Source organism: Hippopotamus amphibius, chromosome 2 (assembly GCF_030028045.1).
Source record: "Hippopotamus amphibius kiboko isolate mHipAmp2 chromosome 2, mHipAmp2.hap2, whole genome shotgun sequence".
In the NCBI taxonomy this organism is placed as follows: domain Eukaryota; kingdom Metazoa; phylum Chordata; class Mammalia; order Artiodactyla; family Hippopotamidae; genus Hippopotamus; species Hippopotamus amphibius.
Window position 1 is genome coordinate 164,319,599 of NC_080187.1, and position 22,157 is coordinate 164,341,755.

Below are 22,157 nucleotides of genomic sequence, written 5' to 3' on the forward strand. Positions count from 1 at the left end.
TACATGTGTACAGTATAACTGAATCACTTCACTGTATAGCAGAAGTGAACACACAACAGTGTAAACCAACTATACTTCGATAAAATAAAATTAGAAAGAAAGAAAAAGAAAGAAAGAAAAAGGAAGGAAGGAAGGAAGGAAGAAAGGAAGAAAAATCCTTTTGAGAACCATACAATTTCAAAGTAGAAAGGAAACTTGAGAGCCATCTGTCAACCTCTTATCCCAGGAAGGAATCACCACATCAAGATTCCTGGAACATGATCAAGGATAAAGGGCTGCTGTTTTTTTTAAGAAGATGGTTTAGTTGTGAATCAATGAGAAAGCTACCCAAATCTGCTTTTAAAACTTTTACCCACTGGTCCAACCTTTAAAGAAAAAAGTATTTTTCTCTCTAATTCATCAGTTTCAGTTCAAAAGCTCTGGGCTCCTCGCTCATCCATGTATTTTGAAGCCCCCAAATAGCCTTAGGCCTCAGCAGTGTCAAGAAATGAAGTAAAATGAGCTTCCTGAGACATCTAACAGCACACCCATGCCACCAAAACCCTTCCCACCTGTACCTAACTCCCTTCAAACACACCCCAAATCACCTAGGTAGTTAGCATTTTCAAAAGGGAAGGACTCTTTGGGTAAGACTGGTTACATCAACTAATCATGCAGCCTTTCACCAGCATCACCCTCTCTCCACGAACATGAGCCTCTACCCTTCATCAATATCTGTTCACCAAGGAGTCATCCTTATTCCTACTCAAAGGCCATGAGAGTAAAGGCACAAAGGTCATCTTCCTCCCCTACACACACATTGCAGATATCTTAAATTATAGCAGAGTATAATTAATATCCCTGATTATGAAAAGAGGCTAAAATCAAGTCACATTCAATTTACTTGTATTCTAAGGAAAAACTGCAGCAGACGCCCAAGTTCTCATTCTTATGTTTAAAGAGACTTCTCAATCCTCTAAGTGAAAATCAAAGGAGCTCCCAACAGTTAAATCCATCAACAAAACCCATCCTGTCTGTTATCCTGAACACTGAAAACTTTTTAGTATAAATGATTTTGCTAATCTGAGACCATTTTCTTTTTTGTAATAATGTTTAAGTCTCCAGCCCCATTCAAATCAAGCATTTCAAAGTTAAATTTGCAAATGATACAATGGCTACTTTTACAAGATAATGCAACACTTGAAGACTCATTAAAATTTTTATTGTACCCTTCAATAGACTTCTGTTCTTTCCCCTCCTTCCCTGTTCATTTCCACTTGATTAATCCTGGCTCCCAGCCAGCCAGTCTTTGAGGAGATCCTGCTCCCCTACCCAATCCCCACAGCTAACCATGGTGTGCCAAACACTAATTTTTACTCAGGCTATGGCAGCTCCTCTCTCCTGAGAAGCTTTACCTCCTCCTCTGTGTTACAGTTTGGGGGAGTTACAAGGCCAATGATCTACGCAGGTAGCAGAGGTTCCTGACACCACCCATAAGCCTACTCTTCTAGCAGTTTTCAGACAGTAGGTATCATCTGCAGTCCAGCAGGAATTCTTTTTAGGACCGTGGGGTTTCTAGTGCCTCAGCTCCTAACAGGCGTTAAACCAAACATTTTACCCAGATTCATCCTGCCTACCACGATGGAAGCTTTGTTTCCTCCAGGTTGGTATCTCACAACGCAGAATCCTAGGAGATTTTGTTGGTTTGGTGTTTGTGTTTCTGTAGATATTGCCATTGCTCTGAGGTTACCTGGTACTATTTGTTAGAGAGTTTCTAAATCTAAAACTACGGGCTTCCTGAAAACTACTATGAAGTAAAATGAGAGGTCATCAAGTAGAACAAAGGAAGAAGTAGAGAAACTGAATCTCAAACCACCTCACCGACATGCAGTGATTATTTCGTTTTTCTTGCTCTACAATGGTGCCCACACCTCTGTGCAGGTCAGCCTCCCCAGGTGCCTCTTCAGGCCTAGCCCGGTGGCCTCAGCTTCTGCTCCTACCTTCTACGCTCTGTGGTGGCTGACGCTCTTCTCTGTGCTTATGTGGCGATCTCCTCACACATAGCTGAGCTGGCAAACTGATGCTGCCCAGGCCTGAAAACAGTGGGGGCTGGATGGTTTGTCTAATTCTCTGAACATAAACTTGGCAGAAGGTTCTTTGAGTTACTAAGCAACTGAACATCAGACATGAAGCCTTTAACAACCTTTCCATAGATTACTAAAAGTTCCCAGAACAAATTCATGTTTGGTCCAGTGAAGAAAGAAGAAGGAAACAGAGGTAGCCAAGAAAGGGGTGTGGAGAAGAAAGCCAACAGGGCAAAAGGAAACAGCAACTAGTAGAAGCAGGAAGAAGAGGAAGGCAGATAAACGGGAGGCGCTTGGGTGAGGGATGTAGACTCCCGGAGAAGGAGAATATGGAGATACGATGGTACAAAATGAGCCCGAGATAACATTTTCCAAAATCTCTAGGAAGCAGTCTTGTAGCAAAAAGAAAAGAGTTTCCAAGGTTTTTATTTGTTGTACAGAATCATGGGTCCTTTCTGCATTTTGTTATAATCACTCCACTCAGCCACTCACCTCAAATACACAGCTGTCACAAAATCCGTGCTAGGAGGCTAACATGCCTGAAGCTTAGCACTATATGTTTAACCAACATCTCCCCATTTCCCCTACCTCCCTGCCCCTGACAACCATGGTTCTACTCTCTTTTTCTGAGTTAGGATTTTTTTAGATACTGCATATAAGATTATATGGTATTTGTCTTTCTGTGTCTGGCTTACTTCACTTAGTATAGTGTCCTCTAGGATCACCCAGGTTGTCGCAAATGACAGGATTTCCTTCTTTTTCATGGCTGAATAATAATCCATTCCAATATACCACATTTCTTTATCCATTCGTCCACAGATGGCCATTTAGCCTGTTTCCATATTGTGACTAATGCTGCAATGACACAGGGGTACAGCTATAGTGATGTCATTTCCTTCAGATATATATCAGAACTGGGACTGCTGGATCATATTGGTAGCTCTCTCTTTAGTTTTCTTTAAGGAACCTCCATGCTGTTTTCCATAATGGCTATACCAGTTTCCATTCCCAACATCCTCTGACTTTGGCCAAAGTCATTCTCTCCCCACCCTCCCCCGCCGCCGTTCATTCTCTCCCTCTCTCTCTCCCTCCCTCCCTCTCCCCCCCCACCCCAGATTATGATTATACTTGCTCATCCTATCAACTCAGATCCAGGGGTAGACAAGCACTGCCCTCATCCCTTAGAAGCCGGAGGAAACTACACTATCCCTTGTCATTTCCCTATACCCTGTCCATGCCTTTATAAATTTAGTTTTATTTAAACTCTGAAAACTACCCAGTTTGTAGGAATCAATTATTTCCTGCTAAGACCCCAACTAATATATATTCTTACTCCTTAGAACCCCAATCTCCATCACAACTCTTCATTATCCTAGACCTCAAGTGGAAATTTTTCTCCTCCTTAAATATGTATATTCTAATTCCATAGAGTCTTAGGATCCTGGGAGTTGAGTAGTTGATATCAGTTGTTTAATTACAGTTTCAACATCCAGGGAAAAGTAGTTGTGCACTTAGCTGAGAAATCGCTGCAGCACAGCCTCTATACATCACGTCCCTTCTCAAATATTTGCCAATCACCTCATAAATAACACTGGGAAAACTGCCTCATTTAGCACAACCCCTCCCTCCACAAAAATTACTTTATTATTTTTCTGCTTCTCCCATAAGTGGGAGCTAAGAGCTCACCAGTCATACCATCTCTAAAAATTAAATTTATACATTCTGGGATTAATCAAAATCTTTCATCATTTTGAAAGGGCTAATCTTAAAGCTAATGGGAAGAATTAATTCCAGGCAGTACTGACTTTAATCTGTTTGCATTTCATTTCATCCTTTTCCAAGTTAACAGCAACTAAAATCATGACTAAAACACTCTAAAGTTTTTCTTAGAATGAAAACATTTTTGTTAATAATTTTCAAAAAAATTTTATGGGAGAAAAGGCACATTCACTGAAATTCAAAGGATTTCTATTCTCTGCCCTTGTAATGTTTAAAATGACTGAAATACTCTCATAGTGTGAGGACTTGACCTCAGAGTGCCAAGCAAACTCAAACAAGAAAACAGAATTATACCTGGTAAAGAGAAAAACTACATGATTTCTGCAAAGCAATTCATCAGTCTGGTCTGACTCTAGTGTGATTACTCAGGAGAGAATCTGGTGATAGAGAGGGCCACTGAAGACACAATTACCATAACTAATTTGAACTGATCAAAATGAGAGATAGAATTGAACAACAATAGCAATAAAAATAGCTAACACATCATGCTTACTACATGTGCAAGGCACAGTTTTAAACGTTTTACATGCATTCACTCATTTAATCTTCAGAGCAATCCCAAGAATTAGATCACTATTACTAGTCCCATTTTACAGATGAAGAAACTGAGATTCAGAGAGTTTAAGTAATTTGTCCAAAGTCACACAGCTAGTAAGTGACAGAACTGGGATTCAAGTGTAGGCCATCTGGCTTAGCACCCATATATATAACCACCAAGATACACCATCTCTACGGGAACTTGGGAAGACAGTCCTTTTATTGGTGTGCAATCAAAAAATAAAATCAGCTTATCACAGCACATGAATTCCATTTAATTTTTGCTTCTCTTTCAGAAATAATAACTAAAAATGAGAACTGAGGCATCTCAGAGAACCCTTACTACCATAATATTTGTGAAGTCATAGATATGGCATTTGGGCCTAGTTTTGTCAAGAGAAAAGAAAATGAGTAAACTAGCTCAGTAATTCTCATCATTTAGGAGGGAATCAAGAACCCCTTTGTCAACCTGTTGACAACTATGGTCCCTCTCCCCAGAACATATTTACTTTGCATTCGATTTCAGGGAGTTTGTAGAAGCCCTGCTGCCCATCCATAGGCCCTATGTGAGAAAACTCTCTTCTTAGATGAGTTCTAAGGCTACAGTGCTGTATACTTCATTTAAAAAAAAAAGAATCAACCAACAAACCAATATTTACTGGGTGACTTCTACATTCAAAGCACTGTGCTGAATCTTGTGTGGAAAATATAAGATATATTATATACCCCTTTTTTCAAAGAGCTGCATAATCAAGTTTACAAAGTAAGACAGGATAAGAGTACGGTCATTACTTCTCTAGGGAGTCAGAAGAAAGAAATATTACTTCTAGCCTGGTTGTCAGGCAAGGCTTTAAAAGAAGACTTGGGATATGATGTGGTCTAGAGAAATGATTAGGATTGGAGAGGTGGTGAGAAATGTCATTTGATATCAGAAAATAATAGATTTCTTCCTTTTAACGCTTGCCTGAATTTGTAGGCTAAGAAAATTACTTTTACGAGCAATATTACGTGTTAGCCACAACTGTTAAGAACCTTATTCTCCTACCAGCTAATGTGCTTCCTGCCACATCAGTACCAACATGCTCACTTCAGCCCAGCTATCTGCTGGAGAACAGCACACAACTGGCAGCCCTTGGCCTTTCCTCTCAGAAGCCAACTAAATGGTGCATCCCTCTGTTCACCAGGATAAGGATACTTGCCAACAGAAATTGGCTGCAGCTCTTAACTCATCTCCCCGCAGCCAGAGGAGCCAACAGATAGAAATTTATTTTGATGCTGAGGTGGTTTTCTATCTCATTAGCAATCCATGAGCCCCCATTCTTTTCATTCAACTGTCAACAGTCCTTGATGTTCTGAATAAAGAAGCTGTCCAAACTAGGATTAAAAAGAAGGGGGGAAAAAATCACTGTTCCTTTTCTCAGACTCCATGTGGAGGTGCTGAGATGGCTCAACTCCCTAGAGAGTTCCCTTTTTCTTTTCTTTGCAACACTGGTCACGATTCAGGATTCAGGCATTTGCATCACACGGCCTTGATTCTTGCTGCAATTCTTTCCAGCAAAAATTCCACACAGAAAGACAGGGTATATTTGAAATTGTGGTAGATTCAATGTTGACTTGATTGGGAAATTCTAGAGATTGGAATTAAAGTCTGAAGGACACAGATTAAGTTACTAATTAGCTAGGGTCGCCAGAAAATAACAATGTATAGAAATAGAATACAAGGAAGAAGATATTCAGTATAATTGTCATCATGCATTCAACCAGAAATGGATACTGCAGTCCCACATGTGCAAAGGAGATGCAAGTTTGGAGCAGTTGCCTCCTTTCAAGAGATTCACAGTTTTGATAGTGTTACAGTATATTCCCAGAGGACTGGGTAAAATTGGAGGGTGGGAGAGTGAGGTAAAGTGGAGAAGAAAGTATCACAGAAAATTAGTAAATCCGGCTTCCCTGGTGGCACAGTGGTTAAGAATCTGCCTGCCAATGTAGGGGACACAGATTCAAGCCCTGGGCAGGGAGGGTCCCACATGCTGCAGAGCAACTAAGCCCGAGAGCTACAACTACTGAGCCCACGCACCGCAACTACTGAAGCCCGCATGCCTAGAACCCACACTCCCCAAGAGAAGTCACTGCAATGAGAAACCTGCACACCACAGCAAAGAGTAGCCCCCACTCGCCACAACTAGAGAAAGCCCGTGCACAGCAGTGAAGACCCAAAGCAGTCAAAAATAAACAAATAAATAAATAAATTTTAAAAAGAAGATAGAAACTAGTAGATCAAAAAAAGAAATGAAAGCATAATTTTAAATGAACTCATACTTTGACACTATAGCTGGGGGTAGTGAGAATAAGACCTAGAAAACTAATACAATGGCTGCATCACTTGGAATATCTGATGTTGTAAACAACCAGAAAACTCTGACTCAAAGTGTATTCAGAAATTTTAAAAAGCTTTTTCCTTTTATATAATACCTCACATAATAAATAACAGAAGCAGGGTAGTGCCTAGCTGAGAAGGAGCTATCAGGATTCCAGCTCTGCTACCCTGGGATTCTCTTGACTCTGCTCTCTACCCTAGCTGGCTTCATCCTCAGGATGAAGGCAAGATGCCTATAGCAATTCTAAGCATCATGTCCTAACACAGTGGCCAGAGGAAAAACAGGGCCAGCCTTTCCTCTTTTTCTCAGGATTGAGGGAATCTTTCCTGGAAGCTCAAAGGAGACTTCCCCTTGGATCTCTTCCAGCAGATGCAGACCATGTGCCCCTTCCTAAACCAATAACCAGTGGAAAGAACAGGATTACCATGAGTGGTTGTCAAAGTGCAGTCCCCGAACCATCAGTGGTATCTGGGAACGATGCAAACTATTAGGACTAGCTCCAGACTTACTGAATCAGAATCTTCTGAGTTGGGGCACATCAATCTGTGTTTTAACAAGAATTCCAGGTGATTCAGATGCACTGAAGTTTGTGAACCACTAGTTTAGACTAGAGTAGAATGGGTGTTGAATTTCCAACCACAATGACCACAACACTGGTCGAGGGATCAGCAATTGAGGCAGACCACAACCATTAAGATGACCAAAGAGCTATATTCAACTAGCATTTTTGAATGCTTGCTCCATTCCAACTTTTTTTTTTTTTTACCTTCACTATACCCATTAACTCTACACAACATCTCTGTCAGGTATTACTGTCTCCATTTTATAGATGCAGAAATGGAAGCTCAAGCAATTTAACTCATCCAATTTTACATAGCAAAGTCAAGATCTGAACTTAGGTCTTCTATTTCTAAATCTAGTTTTCATTCCATTATGCCGGAGCTGAAAGATAGAGGCTGCCCTAGCCCATACCTCTACATTCTAGGGAGACTCTAAACTCCTTGATAGTCACATTTAAATGAAAATTAACCAGAGAAATATCCTCAAATCTACAGTCTTTTTTGGGTCCAAGAAATTTCATCTTTTGTGAGGCTTCCCTGAGGAGGGTTCTTAACTACTTCTTAGAGTCCAGAGTCAACCACGCCTCAAGAGATGGCCCAGAAATACAACAGACACTTTTCTCTCTTAGGAAAGGAGAGGAAACCCCCAAAGGCCCAAAACAAAGAGAAATCTTAAAAATAGGTACACAAGTTTCTGTTACTGTAGACAGAGGTCATTGTCATTCTCAGGAACAAAGAGGCTTGTAGGTAAATGATACTTGATGGCCACAAGATGGGGTGATAGAACTAAGATTCTTATGTTAAGACAGGACCCCAGAAGGGCTATACTCTCTGAGGACAGGTGGACTGAAAAACAGCTCTATCTACAAAGGAAGGACAGGAACCTCCTCTACTTCACGCTGAACTCTAAAAGAAAAAAACTCCCCTGATAATTTGTAACAACAGGCCTATCCCCACGTGGGTTTGAGATATGGATTTATACTACCTTAAGGGTGATAAATCCCAGGTAGAGAAAGTAACATAAAAACTGGTTTCCAGATTGTCACTGCTCCTGAGGTCCTGGCTGAAGAAAACAGGAAGCCTCTTTGTAAAGACACATCCTCATCTCAAGCCACACAGGGTTCTCACAGACACAAGCTGACAATCCTAAATCACAAAACCTGAAGGAACATGTCACCATGGCTGAAAAGTCAGCAGAAACAACAAATATGAACTTCACATAATAGAATGATCAGGACAGGAGGTTTTAAATTATTTTTAAAAGTAAAAGAATTAAAAATATCAGAAACGAACAAGATACTATCAAAAGTAAAAGAACCAAGTGGATTTGAAAAAGATATACAATAGGGAAATTTCCAACCCCTTATTCTTAACAAGAAATGTATGACCTCATTGAGAAATCATCCTGGGTTACAATAGTTGTCAGAGAAGCTAGGGAAGCTTAAAGTTAATCTCATTGCTCCATTAAGCATTTGAGGATCTAAGCAGGGAATCACCAAAATGCCCTGCTTTAAAAGGTATCCAATGCCTACCTCTACCACGACACAGAGAGATTCTTCCCTGTCTCCTGCTGTAACAGGGTGAGAAGGTGAACAATAGTTAAATGATTGGTGATGTTTGTGAGAATATGGAGGGAAAGTTTGATGAAAACCTTTGTGAAATCTCTTGCTCTGCAGGACTTCTTTATCAGAGTTTAACATTTCAGTTTAATATCTATATTTATGTTATTTCACAACAAAGGCAAACTTTTCAGAAAGTACCATATTAAACTCAAACCTCTGCCTATCAGAGTGAGTCTTCTTTATCAAACACAGCTTTTTGCTCTGACTCCCTAAATGAGGAGCATTTCCTTTCAAATTTATTTTTAATAACTTGCAGAAATATAAAAAGGGAAGAATGCAAGTTGCAGAGTACTGTCAATTTGTACCAAATACAAAGTCAATTCCAGAGTTGGAGAAACGCTGCTGTGCAGGCCTGCAGTTTCGTAATCATCACAAATGTACTTATTCACAGAGACTGCCCCACCCCTTCTGCTGCCTAGGCCTGAAAGAAGCCTGAAAGCTTGGGAGAGGCCTGTATAGATCAAGCGGATAGCTGAAAAGCAAGGGGATTTCATCAAACCATGCTCATCAAATTTGATGTTTCTGTCTTAATCCATTCCTGGCTAAGGGAAAGGCCACTCCTTCACATTCCTCCCTGCATTTCCACAACGTGTGAATCACTTGGCAAACCTGACACCAAAAGAACCGCAAAAGGGCGACTTAAAGCCAAGAAGCCCTTGCCTGACCCTGCCTCAGGGAGAACAAACACCTGGTTTCAGCAGAGGCTTGGAGGAAGCGGCAGCTCCCTCCCTGCCAGGGAGAAGGCCTCACGCCTGCCCACCACAGATTTCCTTCCGTCATAGGAGAGAGGCTGAGCCTCAATGCATTTGGGACCACCGTTTGCTGCTTGGAAAGAAAGCAGAGACGTACTCCAGGCCCTTGCACAAACACCAATTATGTTCCTTATTTAAGAAGCAGTTATTCGTCTGAATGCAAGCTATGAAAAGCACAGGAAGGTTCTCTTCTCTTAGAAAGTCAGCATTTGTCATCTATCTGTAACACAAAGGTCTCCTTTATTATAAACTCAGAGTGGATGTGTCTACAGAGGGAGTAAACACTTGAAAGCAAAAGCACCACTGCCAGACTAGTAGAGCAGTATCCGATATTTATTTTGTGGTTAGTACGAAAAGTAGAAAGTAACAGGTGATTAGTTTTCCTCTCCAGAAGCCTAAGACTTCTGAAGAGGAAACCTCAGTGTTGCCCTTTCCCTAACGTACAAGTTGCTAGTTTCTTAGCAACTAGGTGAGCTCTTATTTACATAATCATCACCCTGGGTTAGTTTCAGCCTTCCTTGCGTTGTACCAACTCTCCTCTTAAAACATCCAACCACAAACGCTTGGCAGATAGCATTTTCCTTCCAGTAAGTTAATCAAGCGTTGTTGAGTCCTACGGCCTGTTTAGAGCTGCGTGTTAAAATCCTCTGGGGAACAAACCCTCTCCCCATGAAGTATATGGTTCATTTAAGAAGACCACCTCATCACAAGGAAAAATGTATTTTTCTATTTCTTTAATTTTGTATCTATATGAGATAAAGGATGTTCACTAAAGTTATTGTGAAAATCATTTCATGATGTATGTAAGTCAAATCATTAAATTTACACAGTACTCTATGTCAATTATATCTCAATAAAACTGGAAGGAAAAAAAAACCAAGTGAAAAAAAAGATGACTACAATTGTAAGGTGTCCCATTATGCAGGTTTACCTGCTTTGAGGCACTCGGTGGCTCCTCCGGAAACAGCTAGAGCTCATTTCTTGGCACCGTGGCCCTGCCCCGACTCTTAGATATCCTGGCAGAAAAGGCAGAATACTTGGAAGTCTAAGGTAGTGATTCTCAAAGTGTGGTCCCTGAATTGGCAGCATCAGCACCATTGGGGGACTTGTTAGAAAAGAAAATTCTCAGGCTTCACCCAGAGCTAAGGAATCAGCGGCTCTGGGACTGAATCTCATCAATTTAACAAGTTCTTCAGGTGATTCTAATGTATGCTCAAGTTTGAGAAGCACTGGTCTAAGGGAGCTACTTCCTTAAAGCTCTCCTACCTGCCAAACTGTCTTGCATCGTTTCCACTTTCCACCTTTTCAAAACTAGAGAATTTTTTTGTTTTGCTTTGTTTTGTTAACAAGTTGTTAACACTTTTGGCTGCAAGTCACAGCAGACACTTATCAAACTAGCTCAAATAATGAAAAAATTTCTTGGCTCATGTAACTGGAAAACTAGCATAGGGTAGGTTTCCTGGTTGACCGAATCCACTAGCCCTGGCTTGGTTTCCCCAGAATTCAATTAATTCTGCTCTCCTCTGAGGTTGCCAGTGAGATGGTGCAGCAGTTCAGTCTCACATCTGCACACAAAAGCCTCTAGTGCAAGAGAGAGGGCTCACTTCTGGCAACTCCCAAAAGAGTGAAGGAAAACTTTCCCAGAAGTCTCCAACACACCTTCTTCTCTTTTATCACGGATCCAAATTGCAACATGAAGTCACTCCTGAACCAATTACTGGCAGGAAGGATGGGATTGACCAGTCAGGCCTATTACTGCATCTGGGGGTGGAGTCAGCTCCCCACACCCCCATGTAGAAGGTGGATGTCAAAAAGAAATCAGGGTTCAACTAGGGAGGAGAAAGGAGAAATGACTGATACGTGTCAGCTCATTTCCAAGAACATCCTCTTAGTAAGGGAAGTCATCTGTTCTTGACACAACAGTTAAAGCTAAATATCATGAAGCTGGCAAGCCAAGACCACAAACTCCAGCCTTTAGCATTGAATTAGTCTGGAGGGAAATTTATCAAGTCTCACAGGCAAACTCAGGGGCTAAGTGAAAAACAAGAACTATTTCCTTTTTGTTTCTTCTCCCATCATTCTTCTTCTCCTACCCCTAACAATACAATTTTCTAGTGAATAGCTGAGGTCTTCTGGCCATTTCCTCAATGTGATATGAATATGTACTATAATTAATGACATATTTCACTCACAAATAATGTATAGAGCTATTTCCATAGCTTACTCGATATTAATCAGAGCAGCAACTCTAAGCCAGGCACAGTGTAAGCAAGGGGACACAATGAGGGTGCGTCCTCATCTCTAGGACCCACAGTGAAGTGGAGAGACAGACGTGAGAACCAAAGCACACGACGCAGGGTGCGATGGGCAATGACAGACACATGCCCACACTGACTGGACACACCAAAGCAATGAACCCACCTGAGAGATGAAGGATGCAGGTGATACTCCAGAAAGGTTCTGAAAGGTAAATAAGGAGAAAATGTGTTTCAGGCCAATCCTTAGACGCCAACATAGATAACATAGCATTTCATCTGTATAACAAAGCAGCACACTTGCCCACGGCAGAATGCTCCAGTTCAGTCTGGGGGCTCAAAACACAACTGTTTTGAGGTATTTTGAAAGTAACTTGCTACTAATAATAAAATAGAATATGCAAATAACTCACCACTTAATAAATGAGAGCAAGTTCAAGGTTATCACTATAAGCCTGTTACTATCATTTCTCATGTGCTTTCAGAGGTGTAGAAGAAAGGGAACAGAGTTATATTTAGCCTAATGGGGACAGAACACATGCCTAGGTTTCCCATGATTGTATATAGTAGGTATGAACAGGATCTGTTCTGAGTGCCTGGTTGGAAAAGGTGAGAGCAGCTCTAGATTAATGTCATCACTACTTAATTCCTGAAATCAACTCCTAACTTGTGGTAACCAAGACCCTAGAAAGGAAACGAAGGTGGCTCTAGCTTATACCAGGGTCCACTGAATGATGATTCTTCACATGAACAATTTGTTTTGCCCCACAATTTTTCAGAGACAGGGATCTTTCTCGTCCTTTTCCTTCAGTTTCTAAGAATGAGAATAATATAGAGATTTTATATAAAAATAAAGCCATACCTACAGGAACTGCTTCTCCAACTAAACAACAGAATCCAAATTAAGAAAACTACATGTTTCAGTTGACTAGAACCAAAGGTCACCCCAGCAAAACGAAACACATGCAACAAATAAATATGGTGCAGTCAAGTTCAGGGGTATCTGCGTGTGTATGTAGGTGTTTGCATTCAGGTGTAGAGAAGAGAAAAAGAACTACTGTGTGATGTAAATATAAATTTCTCCAAGCTAGGTCACCTTGACTGCTCTCTAGTCTGTTTGCTATCATGCATCAGTGACCCTACATTTATTCTATTCTTTTTGAAACTCTGACTCTGATGTTTCATCTCACTCTGTAGAACTATAAGACCACCCCGTGGCCCCAGTTTTGGACCTTTATCTCCCTAATGTTATGATATATTTGCCAGACTCCTTTGGACTCCAAAATCTTTGGAAATTTAGAATATTTTCTCAAGGAAGCACAGTGTATCCCTTGTGGGTGGTACGCAACACATCATAAAAGCTCAGTAAACTTCCTTGATGATAACATTAGAAAATGATCTTGGAAGAACAGCATCAGAAACTTCTGAAATACCACTAACAAATGGCTTTCAATTCCACCTACTGCTCAAAGATCACTTTAATAAATGTTACACTACCAGCTGTCAGTTTCATACTTGAGTAAGCAGAATTCGTGCACCTGTGTTACGTATAATCATTTAACATGACTCTGTAGATGAGAGTGCTTGGTGGTTATCATTGATTTTAAATATGCAGTAATTGAAACCTAGGAACCTGGCTGAAGGTAGATATTTTCTACATGATTTCTTTTTAAAAAATTTCCTTTCCACTTAATTTCCACACCTCATTCTATTATTTACTCATATATTTAACTCTGCCAGTTAGAATTTTAAACACATGACAAATCTCAAGTCTTTATGAATGTACCTTTTTCTTAAAGAGCATTCTCCCTTTTTATCATTTAGTCACACCGAGAAATAATAATAGCCAATAAGAGGACTAGAACCCATATTTCTCCTTAAATCTCTTCCTGCTGCAATTTTTCTTTTTAGTTTTTTAAATTTAAATTTTTTAAAATTTTAACTTTAACTTTTCATTTTAATTTACAAAAGAGTTGCAACATAGTACAAGGAATTCCAGTAAACGCTTCCCTTTGTTTCCCCAAATGTTATCTTACATAACCACAGTACAACTGTCAAAATCAGAAAATAAACATTGATAAAATTTTATTAACTAATCTACAAACATGATTCAAATTTTGCCACTTGTCCCACTGATGTCCTTTTTCCAGTCTGGGTCCAGTTCAAGATCATACAAGGTACTTATCTGTCATGTCTCCTTAGTCTCCTCCAACCTAGAGCAGTTCTTAAGTCTTTTTCTTTTACGACCATGACAATTTTGAAGAGTATTGGCCTGTTATTCTGTAGAATGCCCCTCAATTTGTTTTTTTTTTTTTTATGTTTGTTCGTTATTAAATTCAGGTTATGCATTTTTGGCAAGAATACCATAGATTTGATATTGTACCTTTTTCAGCGTATGATAGCAGAGACACATGATGTCAATAAGTCAATAATTATTGATGATGTTAACTTTGATCATTTAGTTAAGGGATGTCTGCTAGGTTTCTCCACTATAAAGATACTATTTTTCTCTTTGAAATTAATAATGTTTCGTGGAGAGATAATTTGAGATTATGCAAATACTTCCGTCTACTAGTTTTAGCATCCATTATCAATTTAAAATTGCTAACCCGCACCCCTGTGAACAAACAAGCTGTTAACCGAGAACATTATATGCACGCAGTCCTTTTAGTCTGTCACCTTACAATATATAGTTAAAACTGGTTTTCCAGAGGTGCTTAGATTAATTCTTTCCTTCTCTATCCCATTCACTGTGGTTATGTTATTCATGTGTAATTGTTAAGTTTTTTTTTTATATTCTATTGTGAGTTTCCCCACATCCTAGATGATTTTTTGAGTCAATAAAACATTAACATGGTTCTAAAAGTCAGAACTATAGAGAAAGGTATATTCAGAGAAGTCACTCCCCCCTTCATCTATTCCATTTCCATTCTCTTTGTACCCCCCAACACACGCACACACTTTTTCCCCCTCTCCCTCTCTATATAACCAGTCTCATTTGTTTCTGTTTTATCCATCCTGTATTTCTTTTTTCACAAATGAATATTTTCTTTTTTGCCTGTCTTTCTTACATGAAAGGCACCATAGTATAGATAGTCATTTACACTTTGTTTTTGTCACTTATTATACCAAGGAAACCATTCTATATCAGCTCATAGAAATTACGGTTTAAGTCTTTTCTTTGGGGGAAGAAATTTTCTTCAGAAGGATGGAGGAAAATTATACGACAGCTTGTTCAAATTCTGGAATACTTGAATTAATATTTCGTAGAGGAAAATGTTTCTAAAAATACCCAGTTGCACAGATAAGCATACCTAAACCTGGCAGGATTTCTCCTTTTACTGCACAGATATTTAAAGCACAGATATACATATAAGTACATGCAGAGTATATCTGTGGTGGTAAAATTTTATGAGGGCTGATTACAAAAAAAAACAGCACCTGAGGGGTGTTGATAATGAAAAACAGGTTGAGAAGAAAACAGTTTTACTGCACAAAACTGCTTCTCACTCAGCTATAGCAAAGCATCTCACCTAGAAAAATATTTCACATAAATGTTAAACTAGTCATCATTTCTAGTATCTCTCTGTGTTATATTTTCACTATCTGGTAAATTAATGAAGTATTATTGAATATTTGCAGAGCATCTTCCAAATGCCAGTTACTATGGACTTAAGACACTGCAGCTAGGAGGGTAAGAAGTACAGTAATATAGAAGTAAGGAAAAGGCTTTATAAAGCAAGACCATAGGACAGTAAAGTGGTGTAAAAGGTGCCCTGGAAATTCAGAATGAGAGAGTCCTATTTAAAAGAATGGTTAAAAACACAACAGATGGTTACCAATGTTTCTAGCTTTTTTTTTAAACTAATGAAGTATTAGTTTAAAGGGCCTGAGAAATAAGTAAAAAGGAGAAAGCACTGATCTGTGTTGGAACGTAACATAACAGACGATTCTCAACTCCAGACTCTACCCAACAACTCAATGGATCCCGACTCTGATCTTTTTATATAATTTAATCATCACTGGAAAACAACGAATAATAGCCACAAGAGCTAACAGGCTAGGAAGAAAACAAACAAAAGAAACATTAACAGCCTAGAAAGCAAAAGGAAAGATGTAAATAATAACCAAACTTTCACACAGTCAGCTTTTTTCCATGGTCATTAACATAGATAAAGTGTTAACAGAGGCAGTTGTTCTGAATCCCTCAGTTCATACCACAGTTTTATCTCTTAAAAATTATCTTTCCTGGCTCTAGATCAGTGTTTCTCAACTGTTTTTCATTATCAACACCCCTCAGGTGTGGTTTTAGACATATTTTTGAAATCACCCCTCATAAAATTTTACCACCACAGATATACTCTACATGTACTATATGTATACCTGTGCTTTAAATATCAAAAAATTAGGACCTTTTTTTAACCCGACAACAACCAAGTTTTGCCCCCTGGGATGGGGGTGTGATAGCACCTCTATTGAGAAATGTAGGGTCTAGGATTCTGCATGATGCCGTTTTCCTGTATACAAAATTCTTCCACCTCCAAAATGAAAATGAAAAGACTTGAGAACCAAATGAGTGTCAAACTACTGAGCAACAAATAAGAGAAAAAGCATAAGAAAGCGAATAGCTGACCACTGAAAATAAAAACTAAACTATAATTCAGGTATAAATTAGGAATAAATGAAAATAGATCTTATGCATTAAGAAGACTCCACAGCAGTGAGAAATGGCACTAGGTTGCTCCTTCACTTTCTTTTTTTTTTTTTTTTAATTTAATTAATTAATTTATTATTTTGGGGGGATACACCAAGTTCAATCATCTGTTTTTATACACATATCCCCGTATTCCCTCCCTCCCTCAACTCCCCCCCTCACCCTCCCTCGAGTCCCCCCCCAACCTCCCCGTCCCAGTCCTCTAAGGCATCTTCCAACCTCGAGTTGAACTCCCTTTGTTATACAACAACTTCCCACTGGCTATCTATTTTACAGTTGGTAGTATATATATGTCCGTGCTACTCTCTCGCTTCCTCTCAGGGGAAGCTGACACTTTCTGATTTGATGGAATACCTGAAGGGGCAGCTCTTTCTAACATCTCTTCTGGAGGAGTCTTTAAGGATACCCGCCTGCTGGGTGACCTGCTCCTCACTGTTAAGTGCTAGTCAGTACAATAATGCTTTACTTGGCATTTTTCCTTGTTTCATTTCCCTTTTATTCTCAATCCTCATCACCTGGGTTTGCACCTTCACACAGAGAACTTAAATTCTTGTTTTAGGCTCTTGTTTCCTAGAGAAACTAAGCAAAGACTCATATTTAGCCTTATAATACTCAGTAATTTTATGCAGTGTTACACTGAACTTTTAAATAGACTTTATTTTAGTTTTAGGTTCACAGGAAAAGTGAGCTAAAGGTAGAGATTTCCCACATATATACAATCTCCCCAACTACCAAAATCTTGCACCAGAGTGATATATTTGTTACGACCAATGAAGCTACATTGTCACATCTTTAACACCCAAAGTCTATAGTTTACACTAGGCTTTACTCTTGGTGATGTACATTCTACAGGCTTGACAAATGTATAATTACATGTATCCATCATTATACTATCAGACAGTATAGTTTCACTGCCTAATCCACCTATGCATACCTCCTTCCCCACTAACCCTTTGCAACCACTGATCCTTTCAGTTTTGCCTTTTCTAGAATGTTATATAGTCGGAATTATACAGGATGTAGCCTTTTAGGATTTGCTTATTTCACTTAGTAATATGCATTTAAGGTTCTTCATATTTTTTCATGGCTTGATAGCTCATTTCTTTTTAGCACTGAATAATCCACTGTCTGTATGTATTACAATTTATTTACCCATTCATCCACTAAAGGACATCTTGGTTGCTTCCAAGTTTTGGCACTTATTAATAAAGCTTCTATATACATCCATATGCCAGTTTTTGTGTGGATATAAGTTGTCAACTCTTGGGTAAGTATCAAGGAGCCAATTGCTAGATCATATGGTAAGAGTAAGTTTAGTTTTCTAACGACCTGCCAAACTGTTTTCCAAAGTGGCTGTATCGTTTTGCATTCCCACCAGCAGTACATGAGAGTTCCTGCTGCTCCACATCTTCATTGGTATTCAGTGTTGTCAGCACTCTGGATTTTGGCCATTCTAACAGGTAAGTTGTGGTATCTCACTATTGTTTTAATTTGCAGTTCCCTGGTTACATATGATGTTGGGCATCTTTTCATATGCTTATTTGCCATCTGTATATTTTCTTTTCTGACATGTCTATTCAAGTCTTTTGTCCATTTTTAAATCAGGTTATTCATTTCTTATTGTTGAATTTTAAGAGTTCTTTGTATACTTTAGATAACAGTCTTTTATCAGAAATATCTTTTACAATTATTTCTCCCAGACTGTAGTTTATCTTCTCATTCTCTTTGTACAGCATAAGTTTTTAATTATAATAAAATCCAGCTTATCAATTCTTTCTTTTATGAACTGTAGCTTTAGTGTTGTATCTAAAAAATCATCATCATACCCAAGTTCATTTAGGTTTTCTTCCATGTTATCTTCTAGGAGTTTATAGTTTCACATTTAACTTTTAGGTCTATGACTCCTTTTTTTTTTTTTTTTTCTTTTTTTTTTTTAGCTCTATGCCAAGTTTATTCTGAGTTGCACCAGAAGCCACCTCTCAGGTCTATGATCCATTTTTACTTAATCTTTGTGAAGAGTGTAAGGTCTGTGTTTAGATTCCTTTTTTTTTTTCTTTCTTTTTCTTTTTGCATGTGGATGTCCAGTCATTTCAGCACCATTTGTTGAAAAGAATATCTCTGCTCCATTGTATTGCCTTTGCTCCTTTGTCAAAGGTCAGTTGACTATATTTGTGTGGGTCTATTTCTGGACTCTTTACTCTGTTCTATTGATCCATTTGTCTGTTCTTTCACCAATACTACACTGTTCTGATTACAGTAGGTCTTTTTAGTAAGTCCTGAAACTGAAGTCAGGTAGCGTCAGTTCTCTTTTGTTCTTCTCCTTCAATATTGTTTTGGCTATTCTGGGTCTTTTGTCTCCCCATATAAACTTTAGAAACAGTTTATTAATATCCACAAAATAACTTGCTGGGATTCTGAGTGGGATGGCACTGCATATACAGATTAAGTTGGGAAGAAATGACATCTTGACAAAATTGAGTCTTCCTATCCATGTACATGGAACCTCTCCATTTATTTAGTTCTTCTTTGTTCTCATATAGATTTTGTACATATTTTGTTATAGTTAACATGTAAGTATTTCATTTTGGGGGTTCTTAATATAAATAATATTGTATTTTTATTTTCAAATTCCACTTGTTCATAGCTGGTATATAGGAAATTTATGGACATCTGTATATTAATCTTGCCTTTTGCAACCTTGCTATAATCACTTATTAGCTCCAAGAAACCATTTCAGATTTTATACATAGACAATCAAATCATCCACAAATAAAGACAATTTTATTTCTTACTTCCCATTCAGCATGCCTCTTATATCCTTTTCTTGTGTTACTGCATTAGCTAGAACTTCTACTACAATGTTGAAAAGGAGTGATGAGAGGAGACATCCTTGCCGTGTTCCTGATGTTAGCAGGAAAGCTTCTAGTCCATCACCATTATGATGTGGGTGTAGGTTTTTTTGTAGACGTTCTTCATCAAATTAAGAAAGTTCCACTCTATTCCTAGTTTGCTGAGAGTTTTTAATATCATAAATGAGTGTTGCATTTTGTCAAATACTTTTTCTGCATCTATTAATATGATCATATGATTTTCCTTCTTTAGCCTGTTAGTGTGATGGATTACATTAATTGATTTTCAAATGTTGAACCAGCTATGCATAACTGAGATAAATCCAATTTGGTCATGGAATATAATTCTTCTTACACATTGTTGGATTCAATTTGCTACTATTTTGTTATTCCATTGAATTTTGATATAGAAATGTACTTTTCTACTCTAAAAATGTGAAAACTACATTAAAAACAATGAATATAATAGAAAAGAAATACCATCCCAAATCCCACCATTTGAACAAATCGATGTTTTACCATTTTCCTGTATAGCCTTCTGGTATTTTTTATTGGTTTTCCATAATTTCTAATAATTATTAAAAATAATAATGATAAAATTTCTATATCTGGTTCAAAAATTAAAAGGCACCATGAAAGCTACAAATAACAGTTAAAAGAAAACTATATTTCTTTTATAGTTGTTAGAACAAACTATGATTTTTGGATATCTAGTTTGTTGTTAATCTGAAATATAATCAAACAGTCTATTCTTCATTTATATTTGTTTTAAATACTAGATAGACCTTGGTGTGTTTATTTCACCCTTATCTCTGTTGAATTTTTTTTAATGAGAAAGAGAAACAGCTGAGTGACATCCTAAAGATAGTAATTTTTATGTCTTGTCAATCTCTTAAAACTGTGGTTTTGATTCATCATTAAGGTTACCCCATACTCCAGAATGTAATGCTGAACACCGCCACACTGACAAGTTTTACTTCCAGGCCACTACTGTGAAATAACAATACATCCAGGTAATGAATCAAGACGCATACAGAAAAACCATCTGCTATTCTTGCTTCTTAGTTAACACACTCAATACAAAGCATATTTCTAAATGAAAAAAACTTTATGTATACACACATATTTCATTTTCAGCAATACATTAATGTCACATCTGATATGAGAAGACTTTTTAAGAAATGAGTTTTAATTTCCATAATTTCTCAAATCTATCCACACAATGAAATATAAGGCAATCATTTTAAAGGGTGGTGAATATCTAAATTCTCTAATGTAAAATGATGTCCATGACACATTGTTGTGTTAAATATGCAGATGACAGGAGACTTGCACTTTGGGCAATGAGGGATTGGCAGAGCTCAGAATTACTTTCCTAGTATACACAACAAGAAAACTGGATAAAATACATAAGACAACTATTTTCCATCAGGGCTGGGACTAGAGTGAGGCAGGAAAGATGCTTAGGGTTCAAAATTTAAGGAGGCACTTTCATGGTCCTGAGAGTAAGTACCTTCTTAAATTTTGTACCCTTGGTGCCTGTCCTCAACCTATTCTCAGCTCTGGTTTTTAGCCACTGGACTGCTGGCATCAACATGACTGTGACTCTTGGAAAAAGGAAAATAAATGATATCAGCCCTAAAATTAAGCCCAGATTTCTGTCTGGGGGCAAATTCCAGACCATATTGCAGGGAGAGGGAACTCAAAGAGAGCTGGTAGTCTCACTGAATTGAGGAAATAGAACCAGGAGTCTGGAGAGGGCATGGCAGCTTAAATTAGCAGGGCAGAACACAAAAGAAGAGGAAGCTACAGGGAGAAAGAGCTCCAGAAATATGAGTAGGAACTCCCTGAGTGTTTGGTTAAATGCAATCTGTGTATGCATAGGATGAAACTCCACAAAGTCAGTCAACTTCCTAGGAAATAGCAATTAAAGAGAGATGTAAGCTGAACAATTCCCAAAGCTCACACAGAATTGGAAATTACTGTACCTTCCACTAGCCAGAGCAGAGAAACTTTCTTAAATACACAGGGCGTTCAGGAGATTCCAGAAGAGTCATACTCTGGTAATTGAACTAAACTACTCATATAGTAAAGGCTGTTCCAGACCAATATTAAAATAACTTATGAATAAAACTCTAAAATGTTGAAATGATTTGCAAATCCTCTAACTTCTAGAAAAAGTTCAACACTCTTTAAAGAATACCAAAAATCCAGCACACACAATATAAAATTCATAATAACTGGCACCCAATCAAAAACAGCGACATCATGAAAGTTTTCTGTCTCTTACAGAAAATATATACCCACAAATCCCAAATGCTCAATGAACTCCAAGCAGGATAAACACAAAGAAAATCACACAAAAGCACATCATAATCAAACCACTGAAAATCTATGTTAAACAATAATCTCAAAGCCAATCAGAGGAAAGAAAGATACTTTATGTAACAAGAAACAAATAAAAAATGATCATAGGTTTCTTGTAAGAAAATTTACAAGGCAGAAGATAACTAAATCACATTTTTAGTGTGTAAAAGAAGAACTCTGTCAACCTAGAATTCTACAACCAGTGAAAATATCTTTCAAAAATAAAAAATTTTTAGACAAATAAAGCTGAGAAAATTTATCACCAGCAATCTCGTACTATA

The 22,157-nt window shown here is 38.1% G+C and overlaps 1 protein-coding gene across 2 annotated transcripts in view; it reads right to left on the reverse strand.

The window, feature by feature from the left end:
* AKAP6 (A-kinase anchoring protein 6) overlaps window positions 1-22,157 on the reverse strand; it is a 551,024-nt gene that overhangs the window by 378,473 nt on the left and 150,394 nt on the right. The window contains exon 4 of one of the 2 annotated variants that reach the window (XM_057721869.1): window positions 12,113-12,151. The exons of the other annotated variant lie outside the window; for it this stretch is intronic. The gene's annotated coding sequence lies outside the window, so the exon portion shown is untranslated. The remainder of the gene's footprint in view (window positions 1-12,112; window positions 12,152-22,157) is intronic. 2 annotated transcript variants of the gene reach the window in all.